Here is a 7,563-nt window from a genome sequence, read left to right as displayed (position 1 = left end):
GCCTTAGGTTTCCTGCTGCTCTGGAACCATATGTAGTTTTTATAGTTTACAGCCAACATGAGTTTTTACCACTGTGGAAACACTGTCTTGGAAAAACCTAATTTCACAGTGATAAAAACTCATTTTCTGGTCAGGTCAGAGAGCAACAGAACTACTACACATGGTAAAAGAGAGGGAGTGGAAGTGTTTTCTTGGGATATAAGGAGCAGGGACTCTCCATAGCAGTGCAGATTTCTGAAATGGGTTAATGAAATAAGTGGGTTAATGAAATAAATAAAGCCAGATTAAGTTCTACAGAAAGCAAATCTTGCATTTCTGTATCCCCAGCTGTTCATTCTTCCAGGGAGAAATTGAGACTTTCTGAAGTAGCTCTGGTTTGTGCAACGTAAGCTGCATTCATGTTAAGAACAGTGAAGTATCATAGAATCATAGAATGCTTAGGGTTGGAAGGGACCTCTAGAGATCATCTAGTCCAACCCCCCTGCATACGCAGGGTCACCTAGAGCACGTGGCACAGGACTGCATCCAAGCGGGTTTTGAAGATCTCCAGAGGAGGAGACTCCACAACTTCTCTGGGCAGCCTGTTCCAGTGCTCTGTCACCCTCACTGTTAAGAAATTTTTCCTTAAGTTCCTATGGCATTTTTGGTGTTTCAGTTTCCGGCCATTTCCTCTAGTCCTATCAGTGGCCACCAGTGAAAAGAGACCATCACCGTCTTCTGCACTCCCTCCCTTGAGGTATTTGTAGACACTGATTAGATCCCCTCCCAGCCTTCTCTTCTCCAGGCTGAACAGGGCCCAGCTCCCTCAGCCTCTCCTTGTAGGGCAGATGTTCCAGGCCCCTGATCATCCTTATGGCCCTGCGCTGGACTCTCTCCAGCAGCTCCACATCCCTCTTGTACTGTGCAGCCCAGAACTGGGCACAATATTCTAGATGCAGCCTCACCAGGGCTGAGTAGAGGGGCAGGATCACCTCCCTCGACCTGCTGGAGACGCTCTTCTTAATGCAGCCCAGGATTCCATTGGCCTTCTTGGCCACGAGGGCACACTGCTGCCTCATGGTCAACTTATCATCCACCATGACACCCAGGTCTTTCTCCGCAGAGCTGCTCTCCAGAAGGTTGGTCCCCAGCCTGTACTGGTGTCTGGGGTTATTCCTCCCCAGGTGCAGGACCTTGCACTTGGCCTTGTTGAATTGCATGAGGTTTTCCACCGCCCAGTTGTCCAGTCTGTCCAGGTCCCTCTGGATGGCAGCACAGTCCCCTGGGGTATCGGCTACTCCTCCCAGTTTCGTGTCATCAGCAAACTTGCTGAGGGAGCACTCTGTGCCTTCATCCAGGTCATTGATGAATAAATTGAACAGGATTGGACCAAGGACTGACCCCTGTGGGACCCCGCTAGCTACAGGCCTCCAACTAGACTCTGCACTGCTGATCACCACTCTCTGGGCCCCCCCATCCAGCCAGTTCCTAATCCACCTCACTGTGCCCTCATCTATCCCACACTTCCGGAGCTTGCCCAGGAGGATGTTGTGAGGGACGGTGTCAAAAGCCTTGGTGAAGTCGAGATAGACGACATCCACTGCTCTCCCCTCGTCTATCCAGCCGGTCATTCTATCATAGAAGGCTATCAAGTTAGTCAGGCAAGATTTCCCCTTGGTGAATCCATGCTGACTACTCCTGAGCACCTTCTTGTCCTCCATGTGCCTGGAGACAACGGCCAGTATGAGCCGTTCCATCACTTTTCCGGGGACGGAGGTGAGGCTGACTGGCCTGTAGTTTCCTGAGTCCTCCTTCTTGCCTTTTTTGAAGACTGGTGTGACATTGACCTTCTTCCAGTCTTCCGGCACCTCCCCCGTTCTCCAGGATCTTTCAAAGATGATGGAGAGCGGCTTAGCTATGGCATCTGCCAGCTCCCGCAGCACTCTGGGGTGCATCCCATCAGGGCCCATGCATTTGTGGGTATCGAGGTTCCTTAGGTGCTCTCTGACCCAATCTTCCTCTACCCAGGGCAAGTCTTCCTGTCCACCAGCTTCTTCTCTTGTCCCTAGTGCCTGGGGCTCTAAAGGGCTGCCCTTGGTAAACACCAAAGCAAAGAACGCATTCAGCCACTCTGCTTTTTCTGTGTTATTCGTAACCAGGGTGCCCATCCCGTCCATCAGCAGACCCACGTTTTCCCTGATTTTCCTTTTGCTGTTGATGTATTTGAAGAATTTTTTTTTGTTATTTTTAACGTCCCTTGCCAGATTGCCTTCCAGCCGTGCCTTAGCTTTCCTTGTCTCATCTCTGCATTCCCTGACTATGTTCCTGTATTTCTCCCAGGGGACCTGTCCTTTTTTCCACTTTCTGTATACCGCTGCCTTCTGCTTGAGCATTGCCACAAGCTCACGGCTCATCCACGCAGTTCTCCTGCCCCCTCTGCCTGACTTCCTACACACAGGGATGCACTGTTGCTGGGCGTGGAGGAAGCGCCGCTTGAAAACTAACCAGCTCTGTTGGGGCCCCCCTTCCTTCTAGAGCACTAGCCCATGGGATTCTTCCGAGGAGGTCTCTGAAGAGGCTAAAGTTGGCCCTCCTGAAGTCCATCGTCGCAAGGCTACTTATAGCCCTGCCTCCTCCTCGTTGAATCCTGAACTCCACCAACTCATGGTCACTGCAGCGGAGGCTCCCCCCCACCTTAACATCTCCTACTAGGCCCTCCCTATTTCATAGCACAAGGTCCAATAGCCCACCTCTCCTCGTCGGCTCCTCCACAACCTGCGTCAAAAAGTTATAGTCGACGCTCTGCAGGAACCTCCAGGACTGCTTGTGCCTGGCTGTGTTGTCCTCCCAGTTGATGTCGGGGTAGTTGAAGTCCCCCATGAGAACCAGGGCCTGTGACCGTGAGGCAATATCCAGCTGCCTATAGAAGGCCTCATCAACCTCCTCGTCTTGGCTAGGTGGCCTGTAGCAGACACCCACCACAGTGTCTCCCACATTAGCCTGCCCTCTAATCCTTACCCACAAGCTCTCAACTCGCTCATCCTCCACTCCCAGGTTGAGTTCCATGCATTCCAGTTGCTCTCTCACATAAAGAGCAACTCCACCACCTCGCCTTCCCAGCCTGTCCTTCCTAAAGAGCACATAGCCTTCCATGGCAGCTCTCCAGTCGTGCAAGCTATCCCACCACGTCTCTGTGATTCCAATGAGATCATGACGCTGGGACCGCACACAGATCTCCAGTTCATCCTGCTTATTCCCCATGCTTCGCGCATTGGTGTACAGGCATTTCAGGGAAGCAACAGAGGCCACAGGTTTCCCAGGAGGGTTGGAAGAGGATCCTCCGTCATCATTTCCTATCCTCACTTCCCCACTAGCGTACTCCCGCTGGACGCCATCTGACCTGGGCTGTGCGGTACTGCTTGCCGTGTCAGTGTGCCACTCCCTTTCCCCCTTCTTGCCTAGTTTAAAGCCCTCCTAACCAGGTTGGCCAGCCTTTTGGCAAAGAGACCTGTGCCCCTCTTGCTAAGATGGGTCCCATCATTCCCCACTAGCTGGTGGTCATCAAACAGAGTCCCATGGTCATAGAAGCCAAAACCCTGTTGCCAAGCCGAGCGGCGCAGCCAGTTGTTAAGCTGCCATATTCGCCTTCTCCTCCTTGAATCCATTCCCCTCGTTGACAGAATAGAGGAGAACACTACCTGGGCACCTGTACCTTTGATGGCCATCCCTAGGGCTCTGAAGTCTTGCTTGACATCCCTCATTTTCCCCATGGCATCATTAGCGCCCACATGAAACAATACTAGAGGATAATAGACTCTTGAACAATTCTTGGGAGCCTTTCTGTAACATCCTTTTTTTTGGCCCCAGGCAAGCAGCAGACCTCTCTGGATGAGGGGTCCGGTCTACATATCGGTGCCTCCGTGCCCTGTAGCATGGAGTCACCCACGACGATCACGCGCCGCTTCTTCCGGGTGCTCCTTTTCACTTTAGGGGGAGCAGCCTTGCAGCATGGACCAGAAATGGGCCGGGTCTGGGCATTGCTGTGAACCCCAGGGGCCTGAAGGCATTAGAGATATGGCAAATGGATGTAACACATGTTCCGGAGTTTGCTCGACTTAAGTATGTGCATGTGTCTATTGATACTTACTTGCATGTAATATGGGCAACTGCTCAGCCTGGGGAAAGAGCCCTCCATGTGAAAAAACATCTCACTGCTTGCTTTGCAGTGTTAGGAGTCCCAGAAATGATTAAGACGGACAATGGTCCGGCATATGCCAGTGACAGTGTCCGTCAGCTTTGCAAAAAATGGCGCATTAAGCATGTCAGGGGAATCTCAAATTCGCCCACCGGCCAGGCCATGGTAGAACGGGCTAATCGCACCTTAAAAGATTACCTGATGAAATTTAAGGAAATGACAGACCCAAAAGAGCAGTTGTCCTACATACTGTTTGTATCAAACCATCTTTGTGTGTTTGGAGATGACACGGAACCCTCCATGTAGGTGCATGCACAGCAGGTCCGTAGTGAAAAGATGCAGGAGTCACCTATGAGCGTGCACTATCAGCATCCTCGAACCAGGTTATGGGAGGGTCCAGCAAAAGTTGTATTCAATAGTCGAGGGCATATGTTTGTTTCTACACCCACAGGTCGTTTATGGGTTCCCAGCAGATTGACTCGCCCAGCGAAAGGAGTCGCGGACGCGAGGGAGCGTCCTGTCGAAAAGGATGTGCAGGACAGTGGCGGGCAACAGTGTTACTGATGTTCTGGGTACTGGGCTCTGGGACGGAAGGGGCTCCAGGGTACCATCCACGGTTGTTTGACCCTCGACGGAACATCTGGGTGACCTTAGCTCAAGAGCTAAATACCACGTGTTTTTGCGCTAGTCTGGCCACCCCTAGTACCCTCTTTGTAACATGTCTAGTTGGGGTATCTGTAAGCGTTACCACGTGGAAGTATTTCTGAAATGCAGTAAAGGCAATGCCATCATTGGGGAATCCCCAAACTTTGAGAAGATTGACAGCACTCGAGAACTTGGCAACGGGAATCAACCGTTTCGATCTTCGGAACCAAGGACTGCCTGTAGGGCCTGAACCACAGGAGATAGAGTTATTAGACTTCCTTAATGCTTCTACTTGCCTTTATTTTAATGCATCGCAGAAGGGTTGCGCTTCGGGTTATAGTAATAATTACCGCAGTAACTCTCAGGCGCCCACCTGGTTGTACCCAGTCGGCAACGGGAGTAGTTGGGATAAATGGTGTGGCAAGATGTCCCACAATTCCTCACATCCGGGATCCAGCTCCGTAACCCCTCGAACCTTGCCTGCAGGATATTTTCTCATATGTGGCAACCGGGCTTGGTCCGGAATTCCATCAAAGCCCATAGGGGGTCCATGTACGGTAGGCCAAGTAAGTATGGCTTTGCCCTGGGTCCATCCTAACAGCACCAGTGTCAAAAGAAGAACTCGGCGAATGGCGCATAGCATAACCCAGACGGAGGACTGTAATGACGAAGTCCGCCTCTGGTCTAAGTGGGAGGTAGTTTTCGCATCCCTCTTCGTACCGGGGGCGGCAGCAGCGCGAGCCCGCAAAGTCTTAGACACCCTGTCCTGCTGGGTGGTTAAACAAGCAAATGTCACCAGTCAGGTCCTCTCTAATCTTGCGCTAGATTTATCACAGGTGCAACACGCGGTGCTACAAAATAGAGTGGCCATCGACTTCCTGCTGCTAGCCCATGGGCACGAATGTGAAGACTTTGAAGGAATGTGCTGCATGGACCTGCAGGACCATTCCAGAGCAATCCACCAGCAAATCCAACAGCTGATGGAACACACCCAGAAGATACAGAAAGATGTGGTCTTCTTTGGGCTGGATGGGTTAATTGATTTATTGGGTATTGGTGGGTGGCTAAAATCCTTGCTTAAGACAGGATTGATGCTTTGGATTGTTATGCTTCTTGTCCTAGGCTTATTCAGCTGTGCCTTTGCATGCTTAAGGCGAATGCTACCCTCCCATACTCATAAAGCCTGGTTATTGCAAAAGAAAAAAGGAGGACTTACAGAGGAATGGCTTGGAGACCAAGGACACCTTACGGCTCCAGGCGGTAAGCACAACCCCGATGTTGAAATGATCGAGAGTCTTTGAACTGCCCATCAGCAGATCAATAAACAATGGACGCTGCTCAGCAGGACGTCGGACTCTCTGGCTGGGAAGACTTTGCAGACCAACATGGACTTGGGGATGGGTGCATGTACTAGTAAAATTGAGGCTAATGTTACTGGTTGTTTTACTGTTTATGCTTTGTATCTTTAGCTGTACTTTTGCATGTATTAGACGTATGATAGTCTCGCTTACCAGCAAGGCTTGACTAGTGCAAAAGAAAAAAGGGGGAATTGTAGAGAAATGCTGTGCTGAGGATCTGTACCACCTGCGCCTTGCTGATAATGTACAGGGGAGTGTTAGCGAATTTTCCTTGGCTGGCTGGGAATGAGGAGCTAGCTGGGAAAGAGTAGCTGGCCGTTTTGGGTAAACATCTTTGCAGAGCTGAGAAGAGCCTATGCGGTCGGGAGCTAGCAACCCCCCTAGCAACCAACCAAAGCTAGCCTAGAAATCCCTCAGATGCTTGTAGGTATAAATATACGCGCACTTCGGCTAATAAACAGAGCAAGATCTAAACTCATATTGAGTTTGTGTCTTGTAATCCGGCTTGGCTCCCAACACCCCTCATCAGAGGGGAGCCTCCTGGTTATCTCCATCCCCTCCCACAAACACCCTGCGTAGAGACACAAGACCTCTGGAACACCAAGATGGCGCTCCCTTGAAGGTGAAAGAGGCTCCCAGTGCCAGGCCGAGATCCATCCATGCCCAAGCAAGATCGGTCCAAGCAAGACTGGTCATCCTGTGCTGCCAGGGGCCAGACTTTCAATCCTGATGGAAGAGGAAGGAAATGCTTTCTGAGAGGGAGGTTGAGGATAACCATGGTGTGGCGAGTTCAGGAAGCCTTAGGAGCTAGAGATGTTAGGAGGGGTGCAGCCCTCAAGATCAAATACACAGCAGAGTCCTGAAGCACTAGTAGTTTCATGACATGAAGGCTCCAGGCCCTCTCATGCCGTTGCTGGGCTGGGCCAGGGCTGGTGGCAGGGCAGCGCCCGTGGCAGCACAGAGCACGCGGCACAGTCACAAAGGGGCAGCGGGTGTCACAGGCGGGCGGAATGCGAGGGGACGGGACGCGCGGCCGTTACCGCGGCACTTCGGTCTGGCCAGCGAGAGCGCCATGGCTGTGTGCCTGGTGCTCATGCTGATGGCGCTGGCCGTGGTGCAGCAGCCGCTCAGGGTCAGCGACCACGTGGATGCGGGCACTCAGGAGCGGCTGCAGCGGCGCCTGCAGCACCTCACACTTTCCATGGCCCGGCTGCAGGAAGAGCTGGAGCAGCCGCAGCCCATTGAGCAGCGGCAGCAGCAGCGGCAGGAGGGCAGTGACGCTGCCCAGCAGTGGCTCTTGGCTGGCAGCCGTTGGGGGAAGCTCGGGGAGGTGCTGGGAGCCCTCGTGCTGCTTGTGGGCCATGGCTGGCTGGCCAGGAAGCGGCG

This window comes from Tinamus guttatus, unplaced genomic scaffold (genome assembly GCF_059628265.1).
Source record: "Tinamus guttatus ecotype Peru unplaced genomic scaffold, ASM5962826v1 Tinamus_guttatus_pri_ptg000276l, whole genome shotgun sequence".
NCBI classification, from domain to species: domain Eukaryota; kingdom Metazoa; phylum Chordata; class Aves; order Tinamiformes; family Tinamidae; genus Tinamus; species Tinamus guttatus.
Note: the sequence above shows the minus strand (reverse complement) of the source record.